At 52.2% G+C, this 14,772-nt stretch overlaps 2 pseudogenes; both read left to right on the forward strand.

Moving 5' to 3' along the window:
- Positions 1 to 684: 684 nt before the first annotated feature.
- LOC133232490 (membrane primary amine oxidase-like) lies at positions 685 to 7,257 on the forward strand (annotated as a pseudogene).
- Positions 7,258 to 9,895: 2,638 nt separating this feature from the next.
- LOC133232483 (primary amine oxidase, lung isozyme-like) lies at positions 9,896 to 12,794 on the forward strand (annotated as a pseudogene).
- The last annotated feature ends 1,978 nt before the right edge of the window (positions 12,795 to 14,772 follow it).

Consider the following 14,772-nt stretch of genomic DNA (forward strand, 5'->3'; position numbering starts at 1 on the left):
GAGAATGGAGGTAGCTTTGCTCTCTTCCTCTGCAGTATTCTGGAAAAGGGTTTCCTGGGGATGAGGGTTGTGGACAGCTAGGTTAAGTCCACAGCCAGGGTTCCAGGCACCCTGACCTGTGATCATCCATCAGTCCTGTTCCTGGGGTAAGGAGGGGGTCTTTCTTACACTGACTGCTCCCCCCACTGCCTGCTCCCCTCCTGTGACTCAGGGAGCTCAGGGCCTCCACGATGTTGAACTGGCTCAGCCCTCAGTTCCCCAGCTCCCTATAGGTGCTTTGTGTTCTCAGCATGACTCTGCAGGCTCCTGTGGGTGCCTGTAGGATTCTGGTGATGGGGGAGCAGAGGACAGTGATGAGGGCTTCCCAGTCTAGAGGAAGGAAGGAGCGAATCCTGCTGGAAGGTTGTGCTCAGGTGTGATTTGCTTACAGCCAGGTAGCCAGGAGAAAGTTTGGGCCTGGAACAGGAAGGAAGAGCCCAAGAACAGTCCCTTTCTGTCCCCGTCAGATCTTCCCCTTCTGTCTCCAGCTGTGTACTCAAGCCCAGCCCTCCCCCACTTTGTGCTCCAACCTTGAACCTGAGTGTTTGATTTGGAACAAAAAGACAGAGGCTGACATTGGTCACTTAAAATGCAGATTCCTACCTCAGCCCTATTTCCCGAACTGAGTTAACCACTGCCCCCACCGCCACCCTCCACTCCCTGCCAACCCTCTGCCCTTGGCTGCTTGTCTTGAATGTACCCTTCATGCCATCGCCCAGAAGACCCACCCAGAGCCAGGAACCTCGAGACACTAAGGAGGCATCATTCACCCAGTTCTGTCTGTCTATGTATCTTGCATGCTGCATTCTGATTCAAGAGCCTGAAGAGTCAGGAGTTTTAGCGATGTTCATCTTCATTTTTCTGTCCTTGTGGACTCTTCTGGTGATGGGCAGGGAGGAAGGTGGTGCTGGGAGTGAGGAGGGAGTTGGGAAGCAATGTCATCCCAGCCTGCCTCCCCCCTGCCCCTCCGCATCCCCCAGTGTTCAGACCTGGACACAGCCTGACCGGAGCCAGCTGTTTGCAGACCTGAGCCGAGAAGAGCTGATGGCTGTGATGTTCTTCTTTACCTAGAAACTGGGCCCAGACCTGGTGGATGCCGCCCAGGCCTGACCTTCAGACAACTGTGTCTTCTCAGTAGAGCTGCAGCTGCGCCCCGCCGCCAAGGCTGCAGCCTCCGCCCACCTGAAAGGGAGCCCCCCACCTTCCAGGAGGCACTGGCCATCGTATTCTTTGGCAGACAACCCCAGCCCAATGTGACTGAGTGCTGGAGACAGTGCTGGCCTTAGGTCTGTGTCCACGATGCTCAACTCCGACTATGTGTGGGATACGGTCTTCTGCCCAGTGGGGGGGCAGAAGTTTCTCTGGTCCTGTCAGGACCTGGCTGCACAGATGATGGTGTCTCCCCCACATCACCTGCCTGAGAATGGAGGTAGATTTGCTCTCTTCCTCTGCAGTATTCTGGAAAAGGGTTTCCTGGGGATGAGGGTTGTGGACAGCTAGGTTAAGGAAATTTGGCATAGAAGTCAAATTCCATGCCACGGGCTACATCAGCTCAGTGTTCCTCTTTGGTGCTGCCCGAAGATATGGAAACCAGGTTGGGAAACACACGCTGGGCCCCATCCACACCCACAGTGCCCACTACAAGGTGGATCTGGACGTGGGAGGTACAACACCCTAGGGGAGGCGAGGATTTCAGTAGAGAGGCTGAAAGACTGGGGACATCTTTGGGTGAGAGGGGAGGGAAGCAGGGGACACACTCAGTCTGGTCTTCTCTTTGACCCCAACTCTGAAGACAGGTGCAGGCAGAGTCCAGAAGGGCAGGGCAGCTGCCTGACCAGCCCTCCCTCCTCCTCTCCCCCTTAGCACCACCACCCACCCCCAGGACTGGAAAACTGGGTCTGGGCTGAGAATATGGCTTTTGTTCCTGCGGCAATACCCTGAAGCCCTGAGCACCAGATACAGAGGGTGCATGTGACCCCGAAGCAGCTGGAGACCGAGGAGCAGGCTGCCTTCCCCCTGAAGGGGCCTCCCCTCACTACCTGTACCTGGCCAGCAACCAGAGCAACAAGTGGGGGCACCCTCGATGCTATTGCATCCAGACAGTCAGCTTTTGGGGGGCCACTGCCCCAGAACAGCTCCATGGAGAGAGCTTTCAGCTGGGGGTGGTGGGTGATGTGTATTGTTGGAGGTGGGTGGATTAGATGAGAACAGCATGTTCAGTTCAGTTCAGTCTCTCACTCATGTCCGACTCTTTGCCACCCCATGAATTGCAGCATGCCAGGCCTCCCTGTCCATTACCAACTCCCGGAGTTCACTCAAACTTGGATCCATCGAGTCAGTGATGCCATCCAGCCATCTCATCCTCTGTCATCCCCTTCTCCTCCTGCCCCTAATCCCTCCCAGCATCAGAGTCTTTTCCAATGAGTCAACTCTTCGCATGAGGTGGCCAAAGTACAGGAGTTTCAGCTTTAGCATCAGTCCTTCCAAAGACACCCAGGACTGATCTTTAGAATGGACTGGTTGGATCTCCTTGCAGTCCAGGGATCTCAAGAGTCTTCTCCAACACCACAGTTCAAAAGCATCAATTCTTCGGCACTCGGAAGGGGCAATTGGGAACCCAGTTCAAATTCTATACGAGGTGACATAAGAGCACAAAGCATTTCCTTTAGGTTATCAAAAGGCCTACAGTAGATAAATGGTCCTCTTGGAAGGCTAAAGCCCAGGCAGATAAGTCTTTCCTGTTTTCCTGATGCTGTGAAATCCAAAGGGATCAACAGGAGAAGGCCATGAAAAGATGTTGGGCTCAGGTCAAGAGAAAAGAAAGATGAAGGAAAAGATCACCCAAGTACTGTATCTTAAAAAAAAAAAAAAAAAAAAGGTGTTTGGCTACTCAATAGGTGGGATGTGGGATGTGCAGGAAGCCGGCTGCACACTAGGGTGACATCACCGTGATGGTGTGGATGAGCTGGGAAGCTGAAGTCCATGGGATCGGCTCCCTTCCATGATGATCAGGCAGCAGGACATGAGAGAGTGACCATGGACCCCTGACCAGAATATCTCTAGGTACCAGCTGGCCGTGACCCAGAGGAAGGAGACAGAACCCAGCAACTCCAGCATCTTCAATCAGAATGACCCCTGGACTCCCACTGTGGACTTTGCTGACTTCATCAACAATGAGACCATTGCTGGAAAGGTCAGCTGACTGTGGGAGAAGAGGGAGGGATGGGGGGCACAGAGATCCCTTGGCGGGGGGCCTGAAAACCCGTGATCAGCTGAAGGGCTGAGCTGATTCCTGCTTCTGTGCTTTTGTGGATCTGCTCACTATTTGTTGGGGGAACTTCCTAAGCTGGGAGTTTATCTGCAGACCCTGGCTGAGGCTCCAGCCTTTCCTCGAGAGGCAGCAGCTCTCTCAGTCTCTGCTTGTGGACTGAGTCCTTTAAGGGCCCCAGGATTCAGAAGGGCTGGAATGACCAGGGAAGACCACATCTCTTATACCTAAAACTTCATTTCTGTCTTCACCACTAAAGGACTAATTTCCAAATGTTGGACTTTTCTGCCAACCAAACCTGATCTAACCTCCTCCATTCTCCTTTCTTCAGTTACAGTTTGGGAACTCTCCCAGAGTCGGGGGAGGTGCTAAAGTAGCCTGTGGTTGTCATCATTTCTCTTGGGATGGGTAAGCTGATGGCGATGTGATGGGAAATGTCAGAGGTGGCACCTGTAGGCTGGGTCATTGAGGCTGGTGTTGCTCCTAATATGAAGTTGATTCTTTATGCTTTGACTTCTGGGCTACTGTGAAAAAATGTTTAAAGATTTAAAACCCTCTTGAGTGATGGTGGGCTCCCAAAGTGAATCCTGTGGGAGGCAGAGGTGTCTTTAGCAGCACCAGGGCTCATGACCCTCTTTCTTCCCCTACTAGGACTTGGTGGCCTGGGTGACAGCTGGTTTCCTGCATATCCCACTTGCAGAGGACATTCCCAACATGGTGACAGTTGGAAATGGTGTGGGCTTCTTACTGCAACCTTAAAACTTCTTTGACTTCTACCCCTCCATCACTTCTGCTGACTCCATCTACTTCCACAAAGACCAGGATGCTGGGTCCTGTGAGGTCAACTCCCTGGCTTGTCTGCCCAAGGCTCCTGCCTGTGCCCCTGATCTTTCTGCCTTCTCCCACGGGGGCTTTTCCAGAACTCGGTGTTCCCTGGGATGGGGAATAAGACTGGGGCTCCAGGGTCTGGGAGCATGGGGAGAAGGGCCAGGAACTGGGGAGCCTGTGCCCTCTTCTCCCTCCTCACGCCCCGGGGTCCTCTCTCTCCTCCATCGTCCTCCCTTGCTTATCGCCTCGCTGGGGTCATCCTGAAGCTATGCTGCCTGAATCAGGGGCTTCTCAGCTCTGTGCACCCCAACCTGCTGGGTTCCTGTCGCAGAGGAGAGGAACGGTCAGCCGAGAGGCTGGAGTCATGGTTACACGTTTCTAGAAGACTCCACGGTTTGGTGTTTTTCATTTTCTTTTCTTTTGTCTTTGCTTTCTGCTTTCCCCAAATGGTTTTAGGCCATGCCAGGTCTCTCCTGAGACTCCCCAGTCCTCACTTGAGAGGAGAGGAAGCGAGGTCTCTCTGGGGATGGATGCCTAGAGGCCGTGGGCAGGGTTCCTGGCAGGCTTGTGAATCCAGGAGTCCAGCTGGAAGGGGCTCTTTGGCCCATGTTTCCTCTCATCCTGGTCCTCCTTCTCCCTCTTCCTTCTTGCCTCACCTTCTCCTGTTCTTACCTATTCTTATAACCTGGGATTTACATCCCAGCCCTGAGGAGATGTTCCTCAACTCTCACTTTTCAACTCTGGTCTCCTCTCCTGACTCTAGGCCTGTGGAAGTCTGAAAATGCAAGGGACATCTAGCTTGAGAGGACAGTCCCCGTCTGTCTCCCTGTGTCTGGGAGCCGCCCCTTCCCCCAGTCCTGGGGCAGGGTGTTTCCCCACAGTTCTTTCTGCCCGTTTGTATAGGCCTGTCTTGCGTCCTCTTGCAGAGGATGCTCATGGAGACAGCAGCAGCTCTAGTTAGCACTTGAGGTGGTTTGTGGGTGCAGTGGTAATGAGGAGTGAACATTTTATGCCAGGTGTGTGGTGTGACCAGGGTCCTCTGAACTTGGCAATAGCCAAGATGGGAGACTGGGTGAGAGCCAAGGGTGAGAAGCAGAAAGACCAGTCACACCATGCCAGGGGGACAGGGGCGGACCAATTACGTGTGAGCATGCAAATGAGCCAGGGCCTCTGTGGGTGGAGCCTCCCCCACAGGCTGTCCCTTCAGGATCCGGGGTCTCTCCACAAATGTCCAGAGACTGGACATAATACAACTGTCCTTCCCTAGAACATTTGTTAAGTAAGTTCTAATACGGCTTGACAAAGCAATACTCCGCAGCTGTAAAACTATATCTTTTCATAGAAATTACTCTTCTAAAGAGTAAGGCAATGCACAGAATGTGAACCGGGCACCTCCATTTGTGTTTTATGGGGAAGGATCATATAAACCCATATTTTCGTATCTTATAGATGCATATTCAGAAGACATGGGTAACACTGGTTGCCTCTGTGAAGAGGAACCAGGAGGTAGGGACTTGGGAGGGAGGAGACTCGATACTACATATCCTTTTGTACGTTTTGAATTTTGAACCGTGTGACTGTATTACCTATTTATTTATTATTATTCAAAAAATAAATGGGGCTAAATAGATTCTGACTTCATTCTTTAAAGTAACTTGTCTTTTTCTTGCCTGGAAAATCCCATGGACGGAGGAGCCCGATAGGCTACAGTCCACAGGGTGGCAAAGAGTCGCACACGACTGAGCAACTTAACTTTCAGGGTAGGGGAGGGTACTGTGCCCAGGGACTCAATTTTTTCAAGTGTTTGAGACCCAGAGAAATGGCTGTGGCCTCTGTGCTTAGTCAGTCAATCATGGCCAGCTCTTTGTGACCCCATGGACTGTAGCCTACCAGGCTCCTCCATGGATGGAATTCTCCAGGTAAGAATACTGGAGTGTATTGCCTTTTCCTTCTCCAGGGAATCTTCCTGACCCACGGAGAGAACCTGTGTCTCCTGCATTGCACAGAGGTGTGGCCTCTGGTGACCCCTTTGCCTCTTCTTGCCTGTATATCTCCAAGATAAAATGTTAAATCTTAAGAAATTTCTTTTGCTGTCTCTTGCTTACTCTCCCTGTCTGTCTCACTTCAAAGAGGGGGAATGAGAGCCTGCTGGAAGCCAAGGTAGGGCTGGGCGTTGAGGGACAGGAAACAGATTTCAGATGCTGCTCAGCTTCTGACCTGAGGGAGATCATATCCAGGGAGCACAGAAGCTTCTGCTCCCTTCTGTCCTGCTCCAGGCCCAGGTTCACTTCTGGGACAAAGGTGGATGAAGTTGAGCTGGACAGAAGCTAGGTTCCAAAGAACAGGGAGAAAGCCCTCAGTCAGGAGACAGGGCCAGTGCTGGGTGGGTGAATTTATAACATGACCTGAAGTGAAAGTCAGAGTGACAGAGGACAGAGATGGAGGGAAAGGAGAGGCTAAAGACTGAGACAGAGGAGAAAAATGGGTGCTGTGGCCACTGTGGCTCTGATACTGACTTGATGCCTCTTCTTTCTCTGACTTGAGTCATTGAACTTCTCCACGACGTGCTTTTGCTGTTGTCTCCACCTCCTCTTTGCTCCTTTTTATGGTCAGTTGCACAATAGTCAGTGCTGGAGGCAAGAGGAAGAAAGAAATGCGGTGTCCGCCCCTTCCCCAGCCTGGTTGAATATCTTGCAAGTCATTGCCTTGAGTCCCATGTCCAGACCAAGGCTGTGAGTGTTTGCAAGTGGAGTGTGCCTGTGAGTGTGTGTGGATGCTTGCTTAGAGCTTTTTTTAAAAGTTTCTTGTCAGGGTTTTTTGTTTTGTTTTCTTAAATATTTTTCTTCCTTTCTTTGGCTGTGCTAGGTCTTAGTTGTGGCATGAAGGACCTTCAGTCTTAGCTGCAGCATGTGGGATCTAGTTCCCCAACCAGGGATCCAACCAAGGCCCCTGCCCTGGGAGCAGGGGAATGTTACCCACTGGACCGTCCGAGAAGTCCCAGAGCACTGCTATATTTAGGAGCACTTACCACCTGGCAGGTTCAGTTACTGAATAAGGTCAAATCCCAGCCAAAAATCGGTAGTAGTTTGTGTGGTGATGAGATACTAATAATTGTGTAGAAGATTCTTGTATACTTTACACAGTGCTTGGTGGGTTCGGAAACAGGGGATACCCCTAACCAAATAAAAAATGTATATGAGGTCCTGCTGACAGCTTCCCTGAGAGACTTATCAGCGAAAATCGGCTACCATCTCCAGTATTCTTGCCTGGAGAATCCCATGGACAGAGGAGCTTGGTGGACTACAGTCCATCAGGTCGAGAAGAGTCGGATACGACTGAATCTTAGCACAGCACATATCAGTGAGAATGGGCTCGTTAATTCTACAGCCTGTTTACTTGTTTTAAGGGGAAAGCCACCCCTCCAGCTGCTCCCAAATGGTTCTCTCTCAGTTATCCAACCCTCTCCCTGAACTTTTTATCTCTACCTCTTGACTGGCTCTTGACTCACATCTCGTTAAGTCTCTGCCAGGACCCTGACTCTCCAGGACAGGGTCTTCCCTCAGCTTGTGCCTCCCAGATGCCTTCCTCTAAAGAGAGCTCTACTTTTCGTGGATCAGCTTCCCGTCCCCAGCAGGCCCCAGATCCCCAGTTTCTCCTTATCCCACTCCCCTCTTACTGCTGATGCAGAATGACAGGCCCTCCCAGCTGATACTTTCTGGACTCTGGGTGGCATTGGTCCTTCTGACTAATCCCTACTGAAAAGTCTCACCTGTCGGGACCTCCTCATATTCTGACCCCCCTGAGGGCATGCCGCATGCTTCTCAGCCTCTTATGCCGGTTCCTTTGCCTCTGCTCTGCTTACCAACCTGCTTAGCCCCACACATGGGCATCTTCTGCACTCTGGCCCTGCTCCTCCTCACTCCCCTCTGCAGAGTCCTCTCTGGGTGATCTCAGGCTTCCTATTTTTGTGCATTAGTCGCTCAGTTGTGTCCAACTCTTTGCCACCCCATAGAGTGTACCCTGCCAGGCTCTTCTGTCCATGGAATTCTCCAGGCAAGAATACTGGAGTGGGTGGTCATTTCTTTCTCTGGGGAATCTTCCCAACTCAGGCATTTAACCCAGGTCTCACACATTGCAGGCAGATTCTGTATCATCTGGGCCAATAACTACCTTTTATTGTTTGACACAAATCTCTATTTCTAGCCTAGAGGCTGTTCTCTGGCCCTTGAAACCTAGAGACCCAATGGCCTTTTTTCTGGGCATCTATGATCAGGCTTCCCACAGGAACCTCACCTCAAGCTTGTTGGAATCCTCCTTCAACTTGCTGCTCTTCTTGTAGGTCCTTCTTCTGGAGACGGCCCCTCACCCTCCCAAGTCACCCAATGGAGACCTGGTGTCCTTGGGTCACCAAAAGTCTGTATCCTTTCTCACACACCCACCCAATCAGACACCATGTCCCACCAACACCCCCGGCCACATTGTTCAGATTCCTCACTTCTTCTCTGTCCTGGAGGTCACTGGCCTCATCTGACCCTTTGCCTCCTGTCGCTGTCCTTGCTTCTGTCTTTGACACACTCGGTGCTCTCTCAGCATAAAGCCACAGCTGTACCCCTGGGGTGCAGATCAGAGTACAGTGACCAGGGCATCCGGAGGGGTTCCACTGGCCTCATGGGGACTCAGGGACAGCAGGCAGGCTCAGGCAGCACGTTCTGGGGCCCAGCCTGGGGACTGGGGATGGCACCTGGCTCCCAAGGATAGAGTCGCCTTCAGCACATTTACACAGGCTGCGGGTAAGTTTGTCCAAAGGGAAATAAGACTTACTGGAGGAAGCAGGATGTGTAGCTCCTTTCCCCTGAGTAACTCTCCAACAGAAACACCTTCAAACAGTTGTTTATGGTGTGTGATATGATGATTGTGAAGCCTAGGTTGACACGAATTCAGAGGAAGCAATGTGACAGCAAGACGCTTCTAGAGAAGGTGGGCAGAGGGGCACCTTCTGCTGTATCAGTTCCTCCTCAAGGCCAGGCCAAAGCTCTCCCTCCCACTCCCTGATCATCACTTCTCCTCTAGGAGACCTGGGGATTCCCCACCAGAGTGGACATTCTTGATCTGTGATTGCTAACACTGGTCGGGACAAAAAAATGCATTAGGTGTTCTCTTGACAATGTGTTCTGAGCTGGGAGGAAATACCACGACTTATCAAAGGATCCAGAATGAAGTTCCTGGGCTGGAAAGGCTTGCTGTGGGGCCAGGGATGGGTTTGACTTTAGTTTCTCTCCCCTCTTTATTACAAACTCCACATGAACCTTTCAAACTGAGACAGGCTAGGGCCTGAGTTCCTATACTGGAGTGCTTGCACTTGGCATCTGAACAGACATCTCCTTGAGCAACAGAATACAAAGAAACTGTAACAGACTAAAAATATCTGCAAGCACTGGGCAGTCCGGGCAGTTATGAACAATGAGACACAAAAACACAGAAATGTATTGCTGCTTCTGAGGTGAAAGGAGAAGAGCAGGGTTGGGCATGACCCCTGCACACAGCACCACCAAAGGGGTGGGCAGACCACCTAAGCCAGCCCTCAGTCTGCTCCACGGATCTGCCCCCACTCTTACTCCACTGAAGGAACCAGGCCACAGAGGGCAAGCAAGGGAACCTGTGTTTTGTTCTTGCTCCTTCCTGCTGCAGCTCGAGTACCACTTAACTCTCATTTGATTTACTGCACCGGCCTCATTTCAATTCAATTGATGTAATAGTCTGAGGCTCCAGGTTGGTCACAAAATGCCCCGTGTGTGGAATTTGCATATCAAAATAGAGCTGGTTGCAGAAGCAGCGGGTATCTGGAGAACCTGACCTTTCTGAGGTTGATTTCCCTGATTTCACAGTGCCTAGATTTCTATCTTTCTGCAATGCCTACTTTCCTTAAGACCCACACACTGCACAAGCCCTCCTGACCTGATCTCTTCTGCTGTCCCACCAACTCCTGTCTCCACCTCACACCCAATGCACTGAGCTTGGCCATTTCCTGCCCATGCCAGGTGCTTCAAGTTCTGTACCTTTGCACCTTCTGATCCTTTTGGCTGCGATGTACTGTCCATTCTCCTCCAGCAAACATACTCTGTCTGCAAGGTCATCTAAGGTGACTTCTGGAGAAAGTGGTCTTGGACAAGTCCAGGTTGGAAAGGACTTTCCCCCAGTTCACCAGGGAAGCATGTCCCATCTCTGGAACCTCAGTCTCTCCTGGTTCCCTCAGGATCTGGCTGAACAGAAGATGGTGTCTAGCTCACATCACCTGCCTGACAATGGAGATAGCTTTGCTCTCTGCTTCTGCAGCATTCTGGAAAAGGGTTTCCTGGGGATGAAGGTTGCAGACAGCTAGGTTAAATTCACAGCCAGGGTATTATGCACCCTGACATCTGATGTGGTCCTTCAGTTCTGCTCAAGGGGTGGGGGTCTCTGTAAGCTGCAACTTCCCACCCCCTCCAGCTTCTGAATGGATTCACTCTCTCAGGCTTTCCTGTAGTGACTCCAGGAGTTCAGGACCTCCAAGATGTTGACCTGGCACAGCTCTTCAGCCCCTCAGCTCCCCACAGGTGATTGGTGTTCTCAGCATGACTCTCCAGGCTCCTATGCCTGCCATTAGGGTTCTGGTTGCTGCATGGGAGCCCTCATCAGAGGGCTTCATGGACTAGAGGAAGGAAGATGGAATCTGGCTGGATGGCTGAACACAGGGGAGTTTTGCTTGCAGCCATGTAGCAAAGAGCAAGGTTCCATCGAGAGAGTGGAAATAGAGCTCCGAGACACATCATTTCTACCATTTCTTCCCTCCAGCTGTGTCTCCCACACCCATCCCTCCCCCATTTTGTTCCCCAACAGTGAAGCTGAGTGTTTGATTTGAAACAGGAGGACAGAGGCTGACATGGGCCACTTAAAATTCAGGTTATAACCTCAGCTGCATCTTCTGAGCCTGGCCTGATCACTGCCCCGCCCCAACCTCCAACCACTGCCACTCCTCTTTCCTCGGCTGTTTGTCCTTAGTGTACATATAACGCATAGACCCGAGCACAAGTCAAAGACAGGAACCTACAGACACTGAAGGAGGCACTGTGCACCCAGTCCTGTCGGTCTGTCCATCACGCATGCTGCACTCCAAATCACAAGCCTGAAGACAGCCAGAGCTTTAGCGATGTTCATCTTCATTTTTCTGCCCTTGTGGACTCTTCTGGTGATGGGCAGGGAGGAAGGTGGTGTTGGGAGTGAGGAGGGAGTTGGGAAGCAATGTCATCCCAGCCTGCCTCCCCGCTGCCCCTCCAGATCCCCTAGTGACCAGCCCTGGACACACTCTGACCAGAGCCAGCTGTTTGCAGACCTGAGCTGAGAAGAGCTGACAGCTGTGATGAGCTTCCTGACTCAGCAGCTGGGGCTAGACCTGGTGGATGCAGCCCAGGCCCGACCCTCAGACAACTGTGTCATCTTGGTAGAGCTGCAGCTGCCCCCCAATGCTGCAGCCCTGGCCCACCTGGACAGGGGGAGCCCCCCACCTGCCCGGGAGGCACTGGCCATTGTCTTCTTTGGCGGACAACCCCAGCCTAGTGTGACTGAGCTGGTGGTGGGGCCTCTGCCCCAGCCCTCCTACATGCGGGATGTGACCGTGGAGCATCATGGGGGCCCCCTGCTGTATCACCGACACCCCGTGCTTCTCCTAGAGTCCCTGGACATAGACCAGATGATCTTCAACAGAGAGCTGCCCCAGGCTGCTGGTGTCCTCCACCACTGCTGCTCCTACAAACAAGGAGGAAGGAACCTGGTCATCTTGACCACAGCTCCCTGCGGCGTCCAGTCAGGGGACAGGGCCACGTGGTTTGGCCTCTACTACAACATTTCTGGGGCTGGGATCTACCTCCACCCTGTGGGGTTGGATTTGCTGATACATCACAAGGCTCTGGACCCTGCCCAGTGGACCATCCAGAAGGTGTTCTTTCAAGGTCGCTACTATGAGAGTCTGGCCCAGCTGGAGGAGCAGTTTGAGGCTGGCCAGGTGAATGTGGTGGTGATCCCAGACAATGGCACAGGTGGGTCCTGGTCCCTGAAGTCCCAGGTGCCCCCGGGTCCAACTCCCCCTCTGCAGTTCCATCCTCAGGGTGCCCGCTTCGAGTGTCCTCCTCATTGTGGACTTTCTCCTTTGGCCTCGGAGCTTTCAGTGGTTCTAGGATCTTTGACGTTCGATTCCAGGGAGAACGGCTAGCTTATGAGACCAGCCTGCAAGAGATCCTGGTGTCTATGGTGGGAATACCCCAGTTGCAATGGTGAGCCGCTACACGGATCGAGACTTTGGCATGGGCAAGTTTGCCACGCCCCTGACCCGTGGGGTCAACTGCCCCTATCTGGCCACTTCTGTGGACTGGCACTTCCTTCTGGAGTCCCAAGCCCCCAGGACCCTACATGATGCCCTTTGCATGTTTGAGCAGAACAAGGGCCTGCCCCTAAGGTGACACCACTCAGATGTGTTTTCTCACTATTTTGGGGATCTTTGTGGAGACAGTGCTGGTCTTCAGATCTGTGTTGACCTTATTCAACTATGACTATGTGTGGGATGTGATCTTTCACTCCAATGGGGCCATTCAAGTCAAATTCCTTAGATAAATGCTTAGATGATCCTTGTTAACTTTATACAGAGCATGGTGGGATGGGAGAAAATTAAACCCCTAACAAAAAAAAAAAAAAGGTTTCTTGGCTCTCCCAGACAGCATCTTTGACTGGATTTGGCAGTGAAAATGAGTTCATTATCTCTACAGACTCTTCACCTGTTTTAAGGGAAACCCACTGCTCCTGGCCCCCTCCAGAAGGTTCTCTCTCAGTTATCCACTCCTCTCTCTGAACTGTAAATATTTCCCTTTTAATTGGCTCTTAACTCATCTCACTTAAGTCGAATCCAGGGCCCTGCCTCTCCTGGGGGGTGTCTTCCCTGGGTCTGTTCCTTCCAGGCGCCCTCCTCCAAGGAGAGCTCTCCCTTTCCAGGGTCAGCTTCCCCTCCCCCTGAGTCCCTCCTCATCCCATTCCCCTCCCTCTGCTGATGCAGAAGCCACAGCCCTTCTGGCCACTACTTTCTGGACCTCTGGGTGGCATTGGTCCGCTCTGACTAGTCCCTAATGAAAACTCTTGCCTGTTGTGACCTCCTCACATTCTGACCCCTCCGAGGGCATGCTGGCTTCTTCTCTGGCTCCTGTGCTGACTCCTTTGCTTCTGCTCCGCCAACCAGCCTGCTCAGCCCCACACCTGGGCATTTTCTGGCCTTTGGCCCTGGCCCTCCTCTCTCCCCTCTGTACAGTCCTCCCTGGGTGAATGCAGGCTCTCCTATCTTTAATGATTACTTCTTGTTGTTCGACCTAAATCTCAATTTCTAGCCTAGAAGCTGTTCTCCCATCCCCGGAATCCCATAGAGACAATGGTTCTTTTCCTGGACATCTGTGCTGGGGCTTCCCAGGAGCACCTCAACCTCAAACTTATTGGTTTCCCCCTTAACCTTGCTGTTCCTCTTGTAGGTCCTTCTGATGAGGAAAGCCCCCACCCACTCAGGTCACTGGTTAGAGGAAATTCCTTGGTGGTCCAGGGGTTAGGGCCCCTCCCTTCTGCTGCAGCCGTCACGGGGTCCAAGCATGGTTGGGGAACTAGGGTCCTACAACTTGCAGTGTGGGACCAAAAAAAGAAAAGTCCATATATTACCAAGTCACCGAATGGACACTGTGTCTTTGTGTCGCCTAAGTCACTGTGCCCTTTTCACCCACGCACCCAGCCAATCAGACACCGAGTCCTGTCAACTCCACCCACCACATTGCTCAGACCTTCCCTTCCTCTTGTTCTCCAGGTCACTGGCCTCAGTCTGGCCCTTTGCCTCCTGTCCGGTGTCACAGTCTCTGTCTGTCCCACAGCCAAGCCCTGCTCAGAACCACAGTCAGAGCTGTGTCCCCAGATTGCAGATCAGAGTGTAGTGACCTGCATGTCTTTCCGCTGCTGGACCAGGCCTCTGAGCAGAAGCTCAGCTCAGGCACCGCTACCTGGAGCCCAGATCTGGGGGCTGGAGATGGGCTCTGGGTCCCAGGACAACTCACCTTGAGTATATTCACAGAGGCTGGGGTCAAGTTTCTCTAAAGGGAAATAAGACCCAGTGGGGGCAATAGGTCGTGTCTTCTAGTAATTCTCCAAATGAGACTCCTTTTTTCTTTTAGGCTGGCTGACACGATGATTGTGAAGCCTATGATGAAAGGACATCAGAGGAAGGGATGTATCAGCAGGACACTTAGAGGAGGTGGGCAGGGGGCACCTTCTTCTATATCAGTTCCTCCAGCAGGTCAGGCAGAATCTCTCCATCCCGCTCCCTGAGCATTACCCACCTTCCCCAGGAGACCTAGGATACCCCAGCAGAGTGGCTCTTCTTGACCTGTGCTTGGTCACACTGGTTGGGATTAGTTTTCCCAAGCACAGGGAAAGCATTATCCATCCTCTTGATGATGTGTTCTTACCAAGGAGAAGAGGCCATCGCTTACAAAAGATCCAGAATGAAGTTCTTGGCCTGGAGAGGCTGGCCTTGTGGCCAGGGCTGGATATGCCCTTAGATTTTGCTCCTCTTATTACAAAGT

Source organism: Bos javanicus, chromosome 19 (assembly GCF_032452875.1).
Source record: "Bos javanicus breed banteng chromosome 19, ARS-OSU_banteng_1.0, whole genome shotgun sequence".
NCBI classification, from domain to species: Eukaryota; Metazoa; Chordata; class Mammalia; order Artiodactyla; family Bovidae; genus Bos; species Bos javanicus.